This window comes from Microtus ochrogaster, chromosome 7 (genome assembly GCF_000317375.1).
Source record: "Microtus ochrogaster isolate Prairie Vole_2 chromosome 7, MicOch1.0, whole genome shotgun sequence".
Classification (NCBI taxonomy): Eukaryota; Metazoa; Chordata; class Mammalia; order Rodentia; family Cricetidae; genus Microtus; species Microtus ochrogaster.
In genome coordinates, this window is record NC_022014.1 from 30725254 (window position 1) to 30748240 (window position 22987).

General features: G+C 44.0%; 1 protein-coding gene and 1 pseudogene across 1 annotated transcript in view; both read right to left on the bottom strand.

The window, feature by feature from the left end:
- Stx8 (syntaxin 8) overlaps positions 1–22987 on the bottom strand; it is a 245969-nt gene that overhangs the window by 139629 nt on the left and 83353 nt on the right. The gene's annotated exons all lie outside the window — the stretch shown is intronic.
- Positions 1–22987, bottom strand: part of LOC101995532 — a 41885-nt pseudogene that overhangs the window by 15057 nt on the left and 3841 nt on the right.

The following is a 22987-nucleotide window of genomic DNA, read 5'->3' on the forward strand; positions in this document are numbered from 1 at the left end:
TCACCCTGTGAAGCTGGCTAGGCTCGATGGGCTGCGTGCTGCTTTTGACAATTTATCTGCATTGTGAAAACATTCCAGTTCCCTGCCAGCCCGCCAGAGTGGGAGAGCTGTGAAATGGATTACTGTAGTCAGAGAGGACCGACCTGATGCTCACCGCTAACACCACCTAAGGCAGTAAAAGGTAAGAAAAGACACGTGCAGAACTCTTTTTAAAGAGCAGCTTACGTGCTAGAAGAAAACCAGGCTTGGATTTTAAGGGCCTTAAATAATATCCTAGAGATTTTATCTTCATCTTCTATATAAGAAGGAAACAACCAAAGTCTTTTCTAAGTACGAAAATCATGCAACAAGAAAAGTACTTTAATAGTTTACCTCTCTGAAGCAGTGAAGGTTGATTAGCTTGATCTATTATACATTACATAGTTATAATGTAACATATTTCAAACATGTTATATGCAGTAAATAAAGACGTAGGCAATTAAAACAATGTAAAACCTAAAATGAAATTTAAGAGTTGAGTGGTATATAAAGGGGGGAAGGAACCCTTCAGAAGTGACCGGAGGAACTGTGATTCTGGTCCAGCGATTCATAAAGACAAAGAAGCCTTGCAGTCAAGTGCATACCGTGGATCTGAAAATGTTCTATCAACTGGTAAAACACTTGCAATTATTTTTCATTTGACATGTAATATTACATGTGATGATGTGGTTCGTGTGTTGCTGTGATTCCTATGCCTATCAGATAGGGATAAACTAAAAATAATATATCTGCCACCTCAAACTAATTACCTTAGATATACAGTGCCTTGTCATCAGTCATCATCATTAGTACTTTGCAAGGGTGAGGCTTAAACTCAGGGCTTTGTGTATACCAGGCAAGAATTCTAACACTGAGCTACTCTCCTGATCCCTGTAATAGACTTTTGTTAATTTTAAATATTTTTTTTCTTTCGTTCTTCCTTCCTCTTTTTTGAGACAGGGTTTCTCTGTGTAGCCCTGGCTGTTCTGGAACTCACTTTGTAGACCAGTTTAGCCTTAAACTCACAGAGATCCACCTGCCTCTGCCTCCCAAGGGCTGGGATTAAAGGCGTGCGCCACCACCGCTTGGCTTAGATATTTTTTTAATGTATGCCCTCCCTCTGACTTATTAAAGATGGTGAGTATGATAGCCTGAGGACTGCAGGAAAGGCAGCTCGGGAGTAGGCAGGTGCACTCAGGGAAAACAGACAACAGCTACTGGGCAGCTAAATTCGTGTTTTAAAAAATGTTTTTTATTGTATTATGCATCCATCATAAGTTATGTGTGGTCATGTGCTTGTGACAGTGTGTATGTGGAGGTCAGAGGCCAACCTGCAGGGGGAAGTTCTCTCCTACCATGTAGGTCTTGGAGCTCAAGATCAGGTGATCAGTGTTGGCAGCAAGCGCCTTCCCTGCTGAGCTGTCTGCCTGCCCAGTGTCAATACACAGATAAAAAGAACTGGGGGAGGAAAGATCACTGACATGCTTAGGACAGAACCTGGACTTGGAGCTGCTCAGGCTCACAGTTGAGACACCAGTCGGGATGGTGACCAGCTTGATAGGATAGGTGCCGAAGAACTGCCTCCAAGTCTGCAGGAGCTGAAAGACACTTGGCTGGTCAACAGGCAGAGCCCTGGATGGAGGGACCCAGGCCTGTTTGTTAAAGAAAATGCAGCCTCCCACATCTGCTCTTCCCCCAAGTCCCTGGAATGAAGCAGGCTCTGGGCAAGATACTGATTCCCGTCTCTCAAGTGCCGACTCCTGGTTGGGATACACAGCTGAGGTCAGAATGCTCAGGTCCTTTTCTAGCCAAACTGATTTTAGAATAGGCAAGCAATCACAGAACACTCTTCCGTGCAATAAATATGAAAATACTTAACTTCCTGGGGGTATTAAGAAGCATAAATCATGTCTTCAAAGGCCTGTGATGAGCTGAAATAGAGAATTCGAAGACAAGACCAGCATTTTGACAGTCACTGGGTTGAGAGCAGATAGCTGGACTATGAACTTAATGAGTTTTATGATTTTGAAATTCAACGATGGTTAAATATCAGGCTGCTTAAGCCCTGATGACTTCCTCATCTGTCTATATGTGCATGTCCTCCAATGTTCATCAGCTTGCTCAAAATGGCCAGTTTCTTTTCTCCTCCTCTTTCTCCCCCAAACAATCTCTTAAATGAGCCAGCCATTAACAAGAGGATTCACTCCTCAGGACCTAAAATGACTCGCAGTTGGCAAATCCAACTCTAAATTGTACGTCTATCTGTGAGGATGAGAAAACAATCTTGAGGGTAGGGGGTGGAAGAAAGGAAGCCAAGATGGGGAAAGGCAAGCAGAGGTTGTCTGCTAACGGGTTTATGAGTGAACAGCTGAAGGTAGGTCCACCAGCTCTGGCTTTGTGAATGCCAGTAATAGTAAAGACAAGTTCAAAATTAAAATTCACAGCTGAGTAGCTGCGGAAAGATGGCTCAGTGGTTATGAGCCCTTGCTGTTCCTGCAGGAGATCAGAGTTCAGTTCCCAGCATCCACACTGGGCAGTTCATCATCACTGGTAAATTCAGATCCCGGGGATCTGACACCATCTAACCTCTGCAGGTGCCCCACATACACATGGCACACAGGAGTGTGCGTGCATGCGCGCGCGCACACACACACACACACCACATACATGAAAACGATCTAAATCTCAGTATAACACTTGCTCTTGAAGAGCTTACTTAGTGCCAACTTAGTAGTTCCAGTAGCTTGCCATTCGTGTTTACCACTGTGCCACTTGAGACAGATGAACTATGCTAATACTGCACCTGTTAGACCAAGTCTCCTGTCTGCCTTCCCATATCACTTCTGGTTGTCAATCAAAGAAACTAAGCTGAGTGGATGTGATGGTACACACCTGTATCCCAGCACTTGGGACACTGAGGCAGGAGGATTTCAAGTCTAACCCAGTCAATATATGAAGACTGCTGTGGGAAAGGGAGGCAAGAGGAAGAAACAGACACAGGTGGAAGAGATCAAAACCAGTCCAGTCACGCCCCCAGAGTAAGCCTCCTCTTTAAGATTCTCCAGTATAATTCTTGCTTGTGGCCATCTTAGTGATTCTACAGCTCTCTTAAATAGTTACAGAGTTCTTCCTAACATAAAACTCAAAGCCATTGGCCTTTACTCTTCCCTTGGGAATGAAGTGAAATAAGCCTATTTCTGCTTCAGAAATTGGATAACGTGTGTGTGTGTGTGTGTGTGTGTGTGTGTGTGTGTGTGTGTGTGTGTGTGTACTGGGACTGAATTTAGGGCTGTGGGCATGCTAAACATGTGCTCTACCACTGAGCTGTGCCCCAGCCTCACCCTCTGCTTTCCTCTTAACTAGCCCTGAAAACTCAAGTGTGGTCCAGGGGCCAGGAGCTTCAGCATCCCCTATAAGAGTGTCAAAAATGTAGGTTCTCAAGGCCCAGACTTTAGCAGGTTTGTCAGGTAACTCACATACACGTGACAATTTGGGAGCTGTGACTATTGACCAGGCTTTGCAGGCCACGTGTTTCTGCCACAACCATCAACACTGTGTTCTTGCACAAAAGGAGTAGTGGACAACATTTAACTTTTAAGGACAATGACTTTGAATTTCCTATAATTTTCATGTCACAAACAGTATTATTTTGAAATTATTTTACTTAGCTCATAGGCCACACAAAAACCAGCCATACGCTGCCGTTTACTGGCTCCAGCTCCATTCTCTGGTACTTCACAGAACATAGAGTCCTACTTGGGTCTGGTCCCCAACTTCAGAGGATTCAGTCCATTAATATGACTGCATCAGCTATAACAGGTGAACTGCAGTCTGTGCATAGTATGTGTCTAGGCCCGAGGTCCAATCACACACACACATACACATACACACACACACACACACACACACACACACACACACACGCATGCATACACGAGAATGATTTTTTTCAGTTGCACTAAGTAAGATAAAACCACTGTTTCTCAAGACTGTTCTTTATTATGTGTTTATTGGTGGATGGTGTGTGTGTGTGTGTGTGTGTGTGTGTGTGTGTGTGTGTGTATGTGTGTATGTGTGTGTGAGAGAGTGTGAGTGTGTGTGTTCAGATGTGTGCACTTTTGCAAGCCAGAAGGAGGCTAGAAGAAAGTGTTAGATCCATTCAAACTGGATTTACAGGTATTTGGGGGTTGCCTGGCTTGCTACATGGGTATCTGGATCTGAACTATGGGCCTCATGATTGAGCAGCAAATGTTCTCAGCTGCTGAGTCATCTCCCCAGCCCCATTTCTCAGGGTTCTAATAGTATTTCTTTATATAAACCACTGCCCAACACAATACCAAATACATTTTTTTTTGTGGTGTTGGGGATCAAACTCAGGGCCTTGCACATGCTAGGCAGGGATGTTACCACTGAGTTACATGCTCAGATCATAGCACCCACGTGAATGTACCAGAATACAGTAAGGTACCAGATGATGGTACACACCCATTATTCTAACATTCAGGAGGCCAAGGCATACAGATATCAAGTTTGAGGCCAGCCTAGGTTAAATTGTCAGACCTTGTCTCAAAAACAAAACAATAAACAACACAAGGGAGTTGAATGACATAATAATGAGCAGGTAAAGAGTCGGTGCCATTTACAGAACGGCCTTCCGTCTCCACCCATCCTAGCTTCTCTACAGAGCAGCACTTGGTGACGAGCATCAACACTGCGCTTCCTCCATCTTAGTTCCTGGGTTTCTGCCAGGAGAGCACCAGCAAGGCTCCTTCCTGGTGGGGAAGCGGATGTGTGGGGCTGGAACACTTACCCTCCACACTTAGTATTTTTTTCTTTTTAATCCCCTCCCCCAGACATGGAAAATATGGAGATGAGCTATCTGGCAAGGACTATCCTATACCTAAGTAGTTCCTATCCACACGAGATGTCTAGCCTCAGTTAGGGTGGATGGGGAAGCTGGTGGTGGAATGCAAGCCGTTCATTTCCAGAACCCTGGACCACATCACTTGGCTTCTTGAAAGGGGAAGAAGAGGAGAACTCAGAAGAGCTGAGGGCTACTCCACTCTAATGGCTTGCAACTGGGTAATTAGCCAGAACCTATTTGGTTCTGAACCTGAGCCATGAAAGAGATGTTCTAACTCTGAAATCTGGGGACTTGCCGTTTATGCTGACACTCGCGTAAGCTCCAAGGCTAAGGATCCCTCCTTAACTCACCGCTTCCTCTCATCGCCAGAGTTTTCCCACCCTTCTCCAAGGTCTTATTTTTAACCTCCAGAGCCACCACTCCACATAATCCTCCCCTAGAGGGGCCGCAGTTCTCTCTCTGCAGTGGGGAACTGCAGTGGGGATCTGTGACACTGCAGATCGCTGTCCAGTTCACCCCTAACAACTCAGCTCTCTGCTTCACGGCAACAACTATCATTTTGTAGGATCTGCAGCAACTTCACAGAAACTGCAAAAACAGCCTAGATCGACCTCCTCAGAGTGACCCCTCCCCATTCACTGTGCTCAGACCACCTCCTCTCAGGCCCCAGCACCCAGGGCTTGATCCCACTCCTGGACCCAACCTTGTCACCAGCTTCCCTCACCTCAGAGCTAAACTCCACATTTCCTCTGTGAGCCAAACGGGAGATAGAAAGATGGACTTGAAAAAGAATAACCTAATTCTGTGTATGAAAGGCTAAACCGAGGACAATAAACTGAGAAGGGAGCCGTAGAAATTTGGTCAAATGTCATTTGCCCTTGTTAACCATCTGATGCTCCTCATGCTCCTATTGACCAGGAAGCATTACTTAGCATGTAAACAGAGTTCCCCTCAGAGCTCTGCCCTCAGCTCCTCTTCCTCTGCATTCATTACCAAGGCTGTGGTTCCTCCCTGAATTCCCAGGCACAGTTCTCACTTGAACTCCAGCTTCCAAAAGGAGCATATTGTCTTTTAAAAGAACTAAGATGACCTCAGGCATCCCTGAACTCACTGCCTCCTTCATTTGATCTCCATGTGTTCCTCTTCCTTGGTCCCCTGCACCGTGAACGACACTGTCATCTACTGTATCAATCAGAACCCAACTAACCACTTATTCTTACTAATTGCACCTCCTGTCAGATCTGACAGCTCTCTTCTTATTGTCTTGTCTCAAATACTGCAGTTTAGGCCAGCTCCATCTTGAACTGAACTACTTCAAGCCATCTCTGGAGAGTTTCCCCACATTTTATCTCAACTCTACAAAATGTGTTACTCTAAAGCCATACTATCTTATTATAAAAACAAAAAACAACACACTTTTTTTTGGGGGGGGGGAACAAGGTCTCACTATATATTAGAGGCTAACTTGGATTGCTCTATGTAACTGAGACTAGTATGGAGAGCTCAGTCCTCCTGCCTCAACCTCTGAAGTGCCAGGATTATATGTGAGCCAATACATCTGGCTTTACTTATGCCAATCTACACCTTGTTTATCTTTATGTAAACTTGAGTTGTCTTCTTAGAGCAAAAAGGGTGAATAATAGTGGTGACAAGTGTGTCAGCAGTGACTGTTTAGCAGTTCAGACTCCTAAGGATGTAAGATACATCTCAAGACTTAAAATATTTAAGGAAGGGTGTCAAGGAGATGTGAATATATTACAACCCACCAGGCATCAATGTTAATGGGAATTCATTTACACTCAAAAGCCAGAGGGATATGGGGAGCTGGTTAAAGACTGGGATGCTTAATTTTACAACTAAAGGAGCTGATTGGTGGCCAGCAAGATGGTTTAGCGTACCACTAAGCCCGACGATCCAAGATCAATCCCAGGACCTACACAATGGAAGGGAGCACCGACTTCCACAAGTTGTCCTCTGACCTCCACACACTTGCCCTGGTAATCATTCCTCCTGAGCTTCTCACAGACACACACATAAATAAAATGCAATTTTTCTATGAAAGAGATTTTATAAAAGAAGTGTAAACAGAGGTAGAGGTACCTACATGAGTGGATAATGCTGCTCCTGAAAGACATGGGTTGCTAAAGACTAAAAATCTTAGAGCAAAGCACTGGACACCTTCCTATTGGAGGTATCGGTTAGGCAGGCCCCAGAGGGCTCCAAAACAACACAGACTATATTATTGCTTCTTGTGATCATTAGTTTGAACTGACATAACCCAGGATCATTTGACTATCTATAGTGGATTGGCCTATGGGCGTGTCCATGGAGGGCTGTTTTAATTAAGTTAATTGATGTAGAAAGACCCAGCCCATTGTAGGTGGCACCATTCCTTAGGCAAGGTGGTCCCAAACTGTTTAAGAGTGAAGAAATTAGCTGGGCAGTGATGGTGCATGCTTTTAATCCTAGCACTTGGGAGGTAGAGATAGGCTGATCTCTGTGACTTGGAGGCTAGCCTAGTCTACAGGGCAAGTTTCAGGACAGAGCTACACAGAGAAACCCTGTCTTGTGAAAAAAATAAATAAAGGCATGGCCACTGCCATGCAACAGTCCACAGAAAAGAAGGTGTTATACAGGCCACAGAGGAAAAGGAGACACCAATGAGTTTTACCTTGTGCTTGTCCCTGAAATCTACAATACTGACCTGCCAGGCAAGTGTGTCTACTGGTACAATAGTGGCATAATTGTTGTAGGAGTAACCAACCACTTTCAGAGGCCTACACTACCCATGGGAGAGAATTCATGCCTAGTAGTGTAAACCTGGTCAAAAGCCTGTAGTTGGGGAAGTCATGGGCCCTAGGGAGAAACCTACTATTTTTTTTTTTTTTTGGATTTTTTTGAGACAGGGTTTCTCCATAGCTTTTGGTTCCTGTCCTGGAATTAGCTCTTGTAGACCAGGCTGGCCTCGAACTCACAGAGATCCACCTGTCTCTGCCTCCCGAGTGCTGGGATTAAAGGCATGCGCCACCACTGCCCGGCCCTACTATTGCTTTTGCTGTTGTTTTGCTAACTGGTCATCTTGTCAAACTGCTTCTGACTATGTCTACTTATACCCGTGTCTTTGTGCTTCTCTCAACCTGGGTCAAAGAAGTTTCCTTTTTCTGATAGGTAGTGGTCAATCCAGAGACTCATAACTGGTCAAAATGTTGAGAACAACTAACTGTGACTATTTAAGTCCTAAATAGGTCATTCACACACTCTCCTTTCAAGGCTCAGGAAACTTGATGGAAGAGGGGATAGAGAGAATGTAAGAGCTGGAGAACAGACAAGCACTCGAAAACCTGGTCTAGTCATGACGTTGCTGCTGCATTCACGAATCCACAGTTGCTCTAGTTACACACAAGACCTACATGATCAGGACAGTCAAAATTCCAACACGAATGAGAGAGGGGCTCTCGGGGCCTCATCTCTAGCTGAGGAGATACTAGCAGCTCATTGCTGCTGGAGGAGGGAAGGTAATTTTTCTTTTTCTTTGTGGGTGTGGTCACTGGTAGGTATCCCGCGCTACAAAAGATGGCCTCACACCCATTTACACAGGGGCAGCACTAGTTAGACTCTGGGGGGTTTTAAAAGAAGAGGGTGCACACTCTGAGAGGAATGTGTTGGAGTAGTCTAGAGGGGGACTGGAAGGAGGAGATGGAGGGGATACATTGCATATATGCATGCCATCCTTTTTTTGTTTTTCAAGAAAGGGTCTCACTATATAGCCCTAGCAGTCCTAGAACTCATTGTGTAGACCAGATTGGCGTTGAACTCAGATACCTACCTGCCTCTGCCTCCCAAGTGCTAGAATTAAAGGCATGTGCCACTGCATGTGGTGTAAAACTACTGAAGAATAAATTTAAAATATTATTTTTAAAAAGAGCAAACTGTGGCTAGAAAGAATTACTTAGATGCATGAGAAGATACTAGCAGTCATAGCTAGTAACACCAAAAAAGAACCAAGCCCTTCTATAGCATGTCCTCCTTGCACACCAGCCTCAGAGAGAAGTCTGAGGACTGGAAAAGTTGTATGTCTCTCTCAGGAGGGCAACACTAATTCCTGAGTTGAGACTGCGTTTGGAGCTGACTTGTTAAGTTGGTTACTGAAGCAGCTGTAGAGCCTCGGGTTCTTTTCTCCTGGCCATATGGAACTAGACATCAATTTGCCTGTCCATCAAATACCAACTCTTACTTTGTTTAAGTAGAGAACATTAAAAGTGGTCACACACAGTTCCCATCCCAAGGGATCTTCAAATTTAGCCATGTGGTATAGTATCCTATGCATTCACAAAGTTTGATTCTGGAAGGTTCCATTAAGTTCATCTATGGAATTGTCATGGCCAAGTGGGCCAGCTGAGCAGAAGTGTGCAGTCCAAATAACTTCCTTCTTTCAGATTCAGCTGTATTCTCTCTACTGGTTCCCTCATGCACCTGGAGAGCCCTACCCCCAAGGAGAAAAGAGGACTGTATTGACTAGAAGAGACAAAAACTCCTGTGTTCTTTTATACTGTTCTATACTAAACGACAACCAAACAATCTGTTTACCCAGTGGGCTGTCATGATCAGAGATCTGAACCCATAGCTGTTGTTAGTAACTCCCCATCAAACTCACACTTTCCTTTTGATCGTCTAAGTTTTCTACTTTGCTATCACCTACTCCTGTTACCACTCATTCATGCCTATCCTGAAGGTGCCCCAGCACTGTACAGAGCTTACTGTACAAAGGAAACCCTCCCTCTTCATCTACTTCCTGCCGTTCCCCCCTCATTACTTCCCACATTCTTCTCTTACTCCTTCAGCGCTAACAAACCCAAGTGTATCTACTGACCATGCTTGCTGAGGTGTCTAAGCCCCATCTATCATAATGAACCATCAGAAAAGCCTTCAGGGTCCCAGCTGGCGAGAACCTGGAATCTGTGCTCCTTGTAGCACTGACTCGGGAGAAATAAGCAGCACAGGTCCTTCACTCTGTAGCCTGTAAGGATCTTAAGAAACTTCTAGCAAAGCTTGACATATTTCTACAGCACTGCCTTGAGCACAGAGAAGTCAACCAACATCCTACACCCCAGAAAAGTTGTATGTCCCACTCAGGAGGGCAACTAGAATTCCTGAGCTGAGACTACCTGTGTTTGGAGCTGACTTGTTAAACTGGTTACTAAAGCAGCTGAAGAGCCTCATGTTCTTTTCTCTATGCCATGTAGAACCAGACATTGAACCACTTGTCCACCAAAAACTCACCCCTACTTTGTGTAAGCAGAGAACAGTAAAATTGGTCACACACAGTTCCCTGGCAGAATCTTTATATTTACATGAGACCTTTCCAGAAATGGTGCATCTAGGATTATGAACACATCATCTTTATTGAAGATAAACAGATGTTTACTTTATAGGTATGCATGTATATACATACTATCTATATTCCCCTCCCCTCCACCCCCAAATTTTGGATAACTTCCTGGCTTCTCAAAAAAAATTTTTTCATAGGATACTGGCTGTGAATCTCTGTGTAAATTGTTCAATAGCTGGGGTGTAAAGAGAGACAGGTCTTTTGTCTTTACCCCAAAAAGAACTGAAACAGACTCTCTCTTTCAAGAGTTGGCAGAGATGTGTGGCAGAGGGCTCCAGACCGTTTGTAGAGGCAAATATGTTGCTGTCCAGCACAGATTGATTACCGGCTGGGAGGCAAGTCATTCCTCTGTCGGCTCACAATAACATTGGCTCTTCACTGCGCTGCTGACCGCCAGTGACAGATTGATGTGGGCTTCCACAGCCGAGAAGCTGGCCGAAGAGGAGGACTCGGGAAGCTAAGCAGGTTGCTCTCCCTGCCTAGAAAAACAAAGCTTCCCACCTTTCTGACCTGCGCTTGGAGAAACCTTCGGGCCCGAGCTGGCTTTGTGACTTACAAGGCTGCTTACAGCTCTCCAGAACGACATAAAAAACGAGTATGGATTGGCACTTCCCAAAGAAAGCCAAAATCCACAAAGAGAGCGATGAAGGAACTTTTCTTCCCCCTTCTCCCACTGAGAGTGAGAGAGAAAAGACATGATATTTCATGTCACTGCTGCGGAGTTTGCTTTGTGAGAACAAATGAAGAGGTACAGCTTGTCACATCATTCAAGCTAGACGGTCCAGGGTCTCAAAAAAGAATGACCGTTGCTGGGTTTCCTTCAGAACATGGAACAGGATGGAGACCTGCAAGGCCAGAGCTTGAAGTGCTATGCAAGGAGACGAGCCATAATTCTTGAAGGAAAATGGTACACAAGGTACAGATTTGAAAACCTTGTAATAGGTTTTACTTTGCATAAATCTGAGCTATTAAAATTTTCAAAAGGTTGCACTTTATAATTTTTTTTCTTTTTTTATACACTTTTCCAAAACCGTGGCCTACTTTTTCAAGCACGATGAGAGTTTAAATATGCTGCTATTTCAATCCTTGCTTCTGTACTTCTCCATTGTGTTCCAATGCAGGATGTTTGAATCAAAGCCACTTAGCATAAGAAAGCAGAAAAATTGCATGGGGTCAGGGACAATCTTATCCACCATTCTTGGTGTCACCAAGCCTAGAAGAAAATTTGCCACATAATAGATTCTCACTAAATATTTGCCGACTGACCCAAGCATACATCAGAAGCCATCTTAGCAACACCGGGTCTTTGTGTTGGAGCTTCATGGACGGTTTAGTGAGGTATCTCAGGAGCATCTACCCACATATTTCTGCCACTGCCACCTGGTCAACAGTTGAAACCATTATCACAAAGGAAAGCTGGATAGCAAGAAGAGATTTAGCCCATGGGATCCATTTCCTCAAGGCTAGTAGGTGGGGAGAGGGGAGAACTACTGTTCTCCTTGTCATGGGAGCAGCGCTGTGTGGGTTACCATCCCCGAGCTAGAAAGGGATAAATATGGAGTAGTTAATGACGAGAGAAGCAACAGGTTTTTGGCAGCAGTACAAAGCTGGGGAATTTCACAGTTTTCAGAGAGCGGCATGTGCTTTTCTGTAGAAAGGTCCTAAGCAAGAGCCAAAGCTACCCAGAGAATGACTGAGCAGCAAGGCTTCCCCCACTGAGAGGGAGATGGGAGGCACAGGATGTTTCATGTAGCAGCTGAGCTGGTATGTTTGGTAACAATATACGCAGAGAGAAAGCTTGTTACACTGAGTGTACTATACTATGTGTTAGCATTTTAATAGGTAATTAATCTTGATTTGATAGGGTTTAAGATTTCTATTTCTTGGCACATATGCTCAAGCTATTATGTTATAAATCTCAGGCATTTCAGCGAATGTCATTCTGCTCCCCACTGCATAAGGCACTACCAGTGAAATATTCAAGGTCAAGAACTCGGATTCTTTACCCAGGATATTCAGGAAAACCCATTTATTGTCCTGTCTCAGAAAAGAGAAGTGATTTCTTTGGGACCTATATCATATTGGCAGTCAATCTAGAAAACTTCTAATTACTTGCCAGGGAAGGAGGTTTGGAAAGTGCATTAATCTGTCTCTGAATATTAAACACATACTCTATAGCTAGTGGTTTGACAAAACTTGGGTCTCAGCATTTACATTACTTTATAAGAATTAAGCACGTGCTTATTGTGATTGCTTGACTGCCATGGAAGATCTTTAAACAGAAAGGAAAAGTATATGTCTGCACTAGTGTGTAAAAAGTCTAAAGGAAGATTTGAAATGAGTTATTTTGTTTGTGTTTTAGATAGCATTCTCACTATGCAGCTCTGGATGGCCTGGAATTCATTATACAGACCAGGCTAGCCTTGAACTCACAGAGATCTCTTTGCCTGCTTCATGAGTGCTGGGATTAAAAGCATAAGCCCAGTTTGAGAGCTAATGTGTTTCATACAGCCTAGTCTTCACTTGGCAAGCTCATTTCCTTACCAACAGTTGGCACAAACAGAAACACAATGAAAGCAAGATTACACATTAAATAGTTGATTAAAATGTGGGTTTTAAGAACCTAAACTTGTAACCCTCTTAAGAACAAAAGCATGATTGATGCTTACTAATTTGGTGTTAATGGAGATTTTACACAGAATAACTAGCATAAACAGTAAGAACTGACTCCAATCATCTTCCAAAATGACCTTACCACAAAATTATTACTATTTAGAAAGAGGCTGTGCTTTGGAAAGGCAAAAAAAAAAAATCACTATAAAAGATCAAATATGTTTTATAGTATAAAGAGATCCTGAGAATGGGGGCGGGGCTCAGTCTGTGAAGTGCCTGCTGCATGAACATGAGGACCTGGGCTTGGGCCTCAAGATTCAGGTACGGTGGCTCACACATGTAATCCCGGTACCGGGGAGACAGGGACGAGTGGATCTCCGAGAGTCACTCAACAGCCAGTCTACTAATTAATGAGCCCCAGGTACCAGTGAGAGACCTGTTTTAAAAACAAGGTGGACAGCTCCCAAGGAACAACCCAGGATAGAACTCTGTTCCCCTCCCCACAAACACACACCTCCACACACACCCCACACAAACCCCTCACACATACACACACACCCCACCTTCCCCCCACAAACATGCATCCCACCTTCATATACATACATATAAAAAAAAAGGTCAAGACATTTTTTAAAACAAAAATACCAAGTGCTAGCCGGGCAGTGGTGGCGCACGCCTGTAATCCCAGCACTCGGGAGGCAGAGGCAGGCGGATCTCTGCGAGTTCGAGACCAGCCTGGTCTACCAAGGGAGTTCCAGGACAGGCTCCAAAGCTACAGAGAAACCCTGGCAAGAATGAGGTGTAACTTGAGCATACACTGCTAATAGGAATGGAAGTGGCCCCTCGTACCTTAGAAGTCATCTGGGAAGACATACATGGTTATATAAGACAACAGATCTACTCCCATATGTACACATTTGTTCACCCAAAGACCCAAATACAAATGAGTAGAAGCTTCATTGAAAATCGCCCTCACTGCTGTTCTTTCAGTGGTGGATAGGACCCAACTGCTACAGCAGTACTTCCCTTCCTAACGTTGTGGCCCTTTAATCCAGCTCCTCGTGCTGTGGTGAGCCCCAACTGTAAAATTATTTTCATTGCTACTTCATATCTGTAATTTTGCTATTGTTATGAATCACAATATAAATATCTGTGTTTTCCAATGGTCTTAAGCAACCCCGGTGAAAGGGTCATTTGGCCCCCAAAGGGGTCAAGACCCACAGGCTGAAAACCGCTGTGCTACAGTCACCCTGTGGGAATACTCCTCACTAATAAAAAATCTGGGCAAATACAAGCGACAACCTGGGTGGATCTAGAATGCAGTATGCCTAGGGAAAGAACCAGAGCCCAAAGTTACAAGTTTCACAATTCTGTTCATTTAGAAAAGGCGCAACTGTGTGGAGACAACAATCAGTAGCGCCTAGAGGCTGGGGCACGGCACGAAAGAGGGATACAAAGGAGGGTGAGAGAACCTTCTCAGGAATGTAGCTGTCCTGTGTCTTTACTATAGATGTTTGTTAAGGCATGAAAATATTCATAAAAAGGATAAAATTAGTTCCAACTTCTAAATTGATACATCAAACAAAAATGATAACACTTCAATAATTTACATGCCTTTGAATGCTCCAGTGATTTTTTTAAAAATTATTTTTCATGGGCATATTTGCAGCTAGCAGTATACAAACTGATGACTTGCTTGGGTCTCAGTAAATCTGACTGGTTTAGTCATTCCTGCAAAGACCAGCATGATGTCCGAGCAGGACAGACCTCCTGATTAACTTCAAATCAGTATCTCCTCTCCATTTGTGCGGCAGGTGTCTTCAGAAGAGGCATTGTGCCGCTCTGTGGCTGTATCCATACGAAGTCATCATCACCAGAAAAGTCAGGCCAACGTGTTGTTCTTTGGGGCCTTCCTCCATGAAAGCTGCTATCTTCTCCAACCCCACGATCCCCTGCCCAACATGCTGTGTGTTCTCAGTCCTTCACTCAGAGCCCAGAAACAACAAGACTGCCTTCCTGCATCAGTTCCTCCTTCTATCTTCAAGCAGTGGTACCCAATGCAAATTCCCTCCCTCAAAGCTACTGGTCCATGGCATATTTTAAAACCCTCTCCTGTGTTTATCCTAGCTGCCCAACCCCTCCAGTCTTTCTCTTCTGAATTAACTTCTTTCAGCCCAAACCAGGGTAGTCAGGGGTTGGTTCCACTACCTCACTGAAGAAAAAACAAGGTCACTCTAACCAGGGTCCTTTCATCTCATGCTTCATTACTAAGTGTACAATCTAGAGAGAAAATCAACTCTGCTTGAGAAGCCACACGGGCACTGTAATCTCCATGGTTAATGCAATTGTAAGGCAATCTATTCCCTCTGGGTACAGTAACTTCTTATTTTTCTAAATAGTTGTCTCTGGCAATAGAGATGGGCCCCCGGCAGAATTTATGGTGGCTTGTCACTTATAATACTGAGAATACTCCTAACTTTGCACCCAGTAAAAGCCACTACAATCCCAAAGTCTCCCAAAGGCCCATGTGCTAAAAGGCTTGGTCCCTGACCCTCGTCACTGTTGGGAAGTGGTGGAGCCCTGAAGCTGTGGGACTGACGGAAGGAAGTCAAGTCCTTGTAGATCTGGGAGCTTGGCTCATTTCCTGTTTCTTTTTATTCCTTTCACCTGCCATTAGGAAGCTGTGTCCTCTGCCATCGGAAGCCATCAACTATCCATAGCTGCTCAGTTAGGGGTGAGGGCTCATGAGCCACACACATCCCATGATGACATGCTAACCGGCTTGATCTTGTGCAGGTTTTGTACAGGCAAGGCAGCTACTGTGCGTTTGAACACAGAGGCCTCACATTTCCCTCCAGTCCTCTTAGATGTCTGGCCCTTACAACCCTACTCACTCTTCCACGAGGTCCCTTAGCCTGGGATACAGATGCCCCATTGTGGCTGAGTACTCCACAGATGCATATTCTCTCCACACTGACCAGATATTGATTTCTTCATTAATATGTTCAAAAGATAGAAACCTTTCTGATGTGGCCTGAGAGCTTTATGTTCTTCTCTTAATCCAACTCAACTTTTCTGCCATAAGCATTTATAGTTCACATGTCAATGTACTCACTGTTTCTCTTTAGATTGCGTGCATAGATTGTTCTCTTTCTCTCTCTTGTTCTCTCTTTCTTGTTCTCTCTCTCTCTCTCTTTCTCTTTCTCTCTCTCTCTCTGTAGTCCAATAATATATAACCCTAAGATATGTTCCACGAAGTTTGGTTACCTTATAACCAAGCTGGTGTGTGACCATATATGACTCGATGCCAGTAACTACACCTGGCTCTGGGCTGTCCTTTGACATTTTATTCTATCAAGTCATTCCTACCCCAGGTGCTCCAAGCAAGCTCTGTGGTAGAGACTTTGCCCTGCTCGTTAACACCTGAAACGAGTAGTTCTATTCTCATCTACACTTCCTTTCTCTTTTGGTGCTGGAGTCAAAATTAGGGCTTCATGCTCTACCACTGAGCTACAGCCTCAGCCCCACCCCCTCAAGTACAGCCCTAGTGAAGGAAATTTGGTGGGTGGTTTTATCTTTAGAAACAAAAGTAAGTACCTCATATTCAGGCATATTATCTAGATATGGGTGATGTTACTGCTGGAGATCAAATCCAGGCCTTCCCAAATGCTAAGCAAGCACTCCACCACTGAGCCATATCTCACGGCTTCAGGTATGCATTTTTATAGCAGTAGATAAAGTCTATTAAAGGGCTTTGTCACGGGAGCATGAAGAGGAATGGGAAAGACTATAATGCTGTAGGTAACTAAAATGGCAATTGACTAAAGACTTAAGATTTTTTGGCTTCAGAAGGCAAAGAAAAGGAAGGTGGCTCTTCAGTTTTGAACAGGAACACAGAAACACCAGAAATGCAATTGGAGTGGCTTGCAGGTGGAAGCTGCCATATGCTCCATCATCCACAAAGCAGCTTACCTTACACACAGTCCTCCATGCCGGAGTCTCAAACATCACCTAACCTTTCTAACTCACTACTGGAAAACAAAGTCTACAACCTCTAACTGAGGATCTAAGAATGTCTCCTGTGAGAGACCAGATCAAATACTGAACAGAGAGATGAACTCATCACCCAGTTTGGTTTACAGTCCCCAGCGAACCCTGCCCACCTAACATTGGAACTGTGTGGAACAGTGGATTCAAATCCCGGCAGGTACGCTTATGAGCAAGGCCATTTGGCAATGAAATTAGCTCATCAGAACGTACACTTGATAGGCAGTGGCTGTACTTTCCCCAGGTCATGAACTAACTTCAGAAAAGCAGATCTCTGGTGAAAGGGAGAAGAGGAAGGCAACAAGGCTGAACAAGTACACCTGGTGGGGGTAGGTCTGGGGGTCGGGGAACAAATGGAGGGGGTGTGGAGGGTGATTATGAGCCTCACCATGGTCACGGAACAGAAACTACAAAAATTAATTTGAACCGCAGAAGTGGTGGAGAAAAGTGTTGGAAACCAGCGGAAATAGCATTTGACCTGTGGCCCCTCTCATCTTGAGCTGGGCGGGGCCTCCAGCTGAGTTCACAGAGGCCACTGAGCAGCTGTCCATGATAACCATGGCTAGGGTAGTCAGCAGCATTTGTTTAAAGCCAGGGCTCGCCTGTTCTCACTCTGTGAAGATGGAAAAACAGCCCAGGTTTCCCTTCATTTCTACCTCTGCCTGAGTGATCCAAAATTAGGAAATCATCTGGATTTGTAAAAATAATCACTTTTTGGCATGTTCACAGGGCCTGTTGAAATGCTATTTCAGAAAAGAGAATTTGGAAGCCTGGAGGTCACAATAGGAAATTAATCTGGCAATCTGAAACTGCACCTGCTGGTGTTCCAGCCATCTTGGCATTCAAATAATTTATCCAGTGTTCCAAACAGCCTTTGTGTTTTTATTTGAAAAGAGTTCTGAGTTATCACACTTCCTCTGACTCAAAAAGCACACATGCTTCCTTAGATGAGGATGCTGGGACTCTCTTCATAACTTCTAAGTACTCAGCAAATGCGCACATAAGGCCTGGCCGGTACCCAGTGCTCTGCCAGACACACAAGGATCATGAGCAGGACAATTCAGGGTATGAGTAGAAAAATGCGGGATATTTGTACAGTGTGTGAAAATGTATTGCTGTGAGTGGTGCAATAAAAAGCTGAATGGCCAATAGCTAGGAAGAGGTTAGTCCTTTCGGGGACAGAAAGGACTCTGAGAAGATTTAGATGGGACTTCTGGGGACTGAAAGAACTCTGAGAAGAAGGACAGAGTCGCCAGCCAGACAAAGAGGAATCAGGAGGTGCAAGATGAAAGAGAGGTAACACCATGTGACAGAATGTAGACTAATATAAATGGGTTAATTTTAAGTTATAAGAGCTAGTTGAGACAAGTCTAAGCTAAAAGTCTCCATGTTGTGATTTAGGGCTGGTGGCAGAAAAGAAAGTCTGTCCACATATGGCATCCAAGGAGGAGGCTTGATTATCCAAACACAGGGCCTGAGAAAGCCACAAAAAGTTCTGGACAAGGAGCCAGCCATGGTTTCCAAGTCCTGCAGCCTCTCAGGAAAGCAAGCACATGTGCAGAGACGAGACCCCCGCTGCTACTTGCAGGCTGGAGTCGTCAGCACCAGTCACTAAGCGGAGCGCACAGGCACTGGCCTGACAGATTTGTCTCATGGTCAGAGAACACTGCAGGTGCTTAATAGAGCCAGGGCCAGGCGCAGAAAATGTCTAAAAAGGTATAGTATGTTTTAAAATGTACAGTCATTTAAAAAATAAACAGTTAAAAATAATAAAGTCTTTAAAGACAGAGTAAAGAAATAAATAAGCCATGTAAAGATGGAAAATACACAAGGCCCTCCTTCCTGGATCTAGGCTGAGCAAGGTACCCTTCTATAGGGAATGAACTCCAAAAAGCCAGTTGAAGCACTAGGGATAAATACTGGTTCCACGGCCAGTGGCCCCACAAACTGCCCAAGCCATACAACTGTTGCCCACATTCAGAGGGCCTTGTTTGGTCATATGCAAGTTCCCCAGCTGACAGTCCAGAGTCAGTGAGATCCCACTAGCTCAGGTCAGCTGTTTCTGTGGGTTTCCCCATCACGGTCTTGACCCCTTTGCTCATATTATCACATGAAATTTGCTTTCTATGTGGCAAAGCTAGCCATCTGGGCAAGAAAATGCCCTCGCTTCAACTGCTGATAGTATGCTGTCTAAACCAGACAAGCAGGACACAAAAGAGGATGACTGCCAACTTTGCCAAGACAAGATAGAAAGATCCTTCAAAATTCCTGTTTCACAGAAAAGTCTGTCAGATATTCTAGGTCTGTAGGCTGAAAATGGATCACCCAACATTGCAGGGGAATCTTGGGTGACTGTCCAGACACTATCATTTCTATAGTTTTGGAAGTTGTTTTCTCTGTACTTTCTGTTTACTCAGGTAATATTACATTCTTTGTGGGCCTTAATGGAGTTGAACATGAGATAGTTATAGTTTCAATTTTCCTTATTGCCAAATTCAGAAAAGAAACTCACAAGAGGTGTAAAGTGTATAAGGTTGAGAGACAAAAAAGCTTAAATTGTTTATCTAAGAAAACGTTTTGAGGTCTAAAAAGATAGTTTTAGGATGGCAATATAAGTTATGATACTAAATGGATATAAAGCTTTAAACTCATCAAGATAAGATAGATATTAAATTATTTTCCCTAAATATGGCAAATACAAATGGACTAGACATTATGACTATAATTTTTACATGATAATTAATTATTCTTATTGTACATAGTTTTACTATGTTAGAGTTAAAATCTTTCCCTTTTATTTAAACAAAAGAGGGAAATATTGTGGGATATTTGCACACTATGTGAAGATATATTGCTGTAATTTGTTTAATTAAAAGCTGATCAGCCAATAACTAGGTTGAAGGCATAGGCGGGATTCCAGGCAGAGAGAGGAAGTAGGAAGAGATAATCGAGGCTCAGAGGAGATGCCATGGAGATGTGGGACGAGTCAGACACACAGAATGGAAGAGAGGTAAAAGCCACAGGATGTGGATTAATAAAAATATGAGTTAATTTAAGTTATAAGAGCTAGCGGGACAAGCCTAAGTTCAGCTTTCATAATTAATAAGAAGTCTCCATATCATTATTTGTGAGCTGGGGGCCCAAAAAAAATTTCGACTACAAAAAACTTGACTCAAAGTAGACTAAACATCATGCCAGTTGTTTCACATGGCAACGACACAGGGGTACCATAGGAACGACTGACTGGGCAGGAGAGGAAAGTATGAAGTACCCAGGCTCTGTTCATCTACATTAGCATCCTCCTGCCATGGCAACAATTACCACTGCCAAAATGGCTAAACCCACACAAAATTATCATGTCACTTGTCTGGAGGTGGGAAATCTGATGCAGAGCTCCTTTGTTGGCATTGTGTCTAGTGCTTCCTACAGATTCTATGGGAGAAGCCATTTCCTTCCCAGTGCCAGGTCCTAGAAGCCACGAACATGCCCTGGCACATGTCCCTGAACATCTTAAAGCCAGCAATGACTGGACAGCCCTTCTCACATCAAATGAATCTCATGCTGACTGTCCTGCTACACTGTTCCATTGTAAAAGATTTTTTTTAAGTTATGTGTTTATGTATGTCTATGTGTGGGAATGTTCATACATGAGTGCAGGTACTGCCTAGTCTAGAAGAGGGTGCTAGATTCCCTGGAGCTGACGTTACAGGTGGATGCTGGGAACCAAACTTGGGTCATCTGTAAGAGTAGTCCACACTCTCAACCACCAAGCCACACCTTTTTGTAGTGTTATTTTATTTGCATTTTAATAAATAAAGCTAGCCTGAAGATCAGAGAGTAAAACAGCCCCACTGGTCAGCCTTACAGACTAGGCAGTGGCACACACACCTTTAATCCCAGTAGGCGTGTTAGTTTGTCATAAAAACTGGGTGGTAGTGGTACACGCCTTTAACCCCAGCCCTAGAGAGGATTATAAAATGGAAGGAGACAGCTCTCAGTCTCATTCTGCAATTCCTGGAGGCAGGATCACCATTTCAGACTGAGGTAGAGGTAAGGGCCAGTGGCTGGTTGTTTTGCTTTTTGATCTTCAGGTTGAACCCCAACATCTGTTTCTAGGTTTTTATTAATCGTGCTATATACACCCTTCCATTTTAAGGACCTTTGTGATGGCAAATGGGCTCAGAGACAACCAAAACCTAAGACTCTACATCTCGGGTCCCCACATCTTAGCCACATAACTTTTGTTTTCTTTTTCAGATGGGGTCTGCTATGTAGTCAGGGCCTTGAACGTACCATCCTGCCTCAGCCCTCTGAACTACAGGATTCTAGTGCATATCACCACCCCTGGATGCAAAGGCTCTTTGATCATGTAAACATCTGTCCATGGGTTTCAGAGGTGAGGACATGGACATCTGGGTTGCATCATTCTGTCCACCACCATCTCTGTGTGTTATGAAATACTTCTTTACACTGTGTGAAGATGTGTCACTGTGAGTGGTTTAATAAAGGTGTGGTGGTGCACACCTTTAATCCCAGCACTCAGCAGGCAGATCTCTGTGAGTTCAAGGCCAGCCTGGTCTACAAGAGCAGGTTCCAGGACAAGCACCAAAGCTACACAGAGAAACCCTGTCTCGAAAAACAAAATAAAATACAATGAAAAATAAAAACTAAATAGTCAATAGCTAGGCAGGAAGAGGTTAGGCAGGACTTCTGGGGACAGGGAGGACTCTGGCAAGAAGAAAGGTGGAGTTGCCTTGGACATGGAGAGGAAACAGGAGGTGGAAGGTAGAAAAGAGGTAATGTTGTGTGGCAGAATGTAGGTTAGTTAATATAGGTGGGTTAATTTAAGTGTTAAGGGCTAGTGGGACCAGCCTAAGCCAATGGACAAGCTTTATAATTAATAAATCTCTATCATTATGTGTTAGCTGGTGGCAGATGAAAATGCACACTACATATGTGCTCCCCCCGCTTCAGGGAGAGCTTTTCCTTCAGTCTCAGGTTTTGGTTGCTGGTTTTTAAGATAATCATTAGCTTCCAGCTCTCAAACAGACACACCTTCCAGAAGACATGAGAACAAGCCAGTTCTTTCTTACACATCTCTCTCTGAGAAGAGAAAACTTTGGTCAGAAGCCTTAGAGCAGATTGCCTTCATGGGTAGTTGCCTGAGACGGGTCATGGCTCTTTACTAATCCATCTTTTTTAATTGCTCTGAGATAATACTTTGATCTGGTTGTTAAAGAGCTGGTCTCCCTGTAGAGCTCAGGGCAGCAAGCACCATGAAGCTCTGGGTCACTCTGCATAGGCACAGTTCTGTGCTCGATGGTGTACATGTCATGTCGCTTTCCGCAAACAGAAAGGGTGGTATTAATCTAACCATGAGAAAACCAAAGTTCAGCTAGATGCTTTCTCTGTATTCAACTTACTATATCTATGACTAAGGTCAGCCCACAGGATCTGTAATTCTATATGCAATTCAACCCACTTCATATTGAAAATAAACTGGAAAAATGCATCTGTAATGAAGGTGTCAGGCCTTTTCTCTTGTCACTATTGTCTAAATAATCCAGCATAAAAACCACTTTTATAGCACTTACGTTGTAGATGCTAATCCAGAGACCACTGAAAATATACAGACACAAAAGTCATATGCAAATGCATCACCTTTTTATACAACGACTTGAACATTTCCAAGCTTGGTATCAGTGGGGGGCCTGGAAGCAGTCCTTCACGGATACCAAAGGATGATTGTATTACCATATATGGAGACAAAGGCACATCCTATTAGGGACAAGAGTAAACTGAACTCCACTGTCTATCAAAACAGAACTTGTCCATGCTATGACAGAGCTGTCAGAGGGAGTCAACGCCTTGGAAGTCCACACCATGGCTCCAAGAAAACTGTCTGTCAGCATGTTCTTGTCCTTGAAGACAGACCAGTATTCCCACTGTGGCTAAGCACCTAGAAGATCAGTATTCCCACTGTGGCTAAGCACCCAGAAGACCAGCATTCCCACTGTGGCTAAGCACCCAGAAGATCAGCATTCCCACTGTGGCTA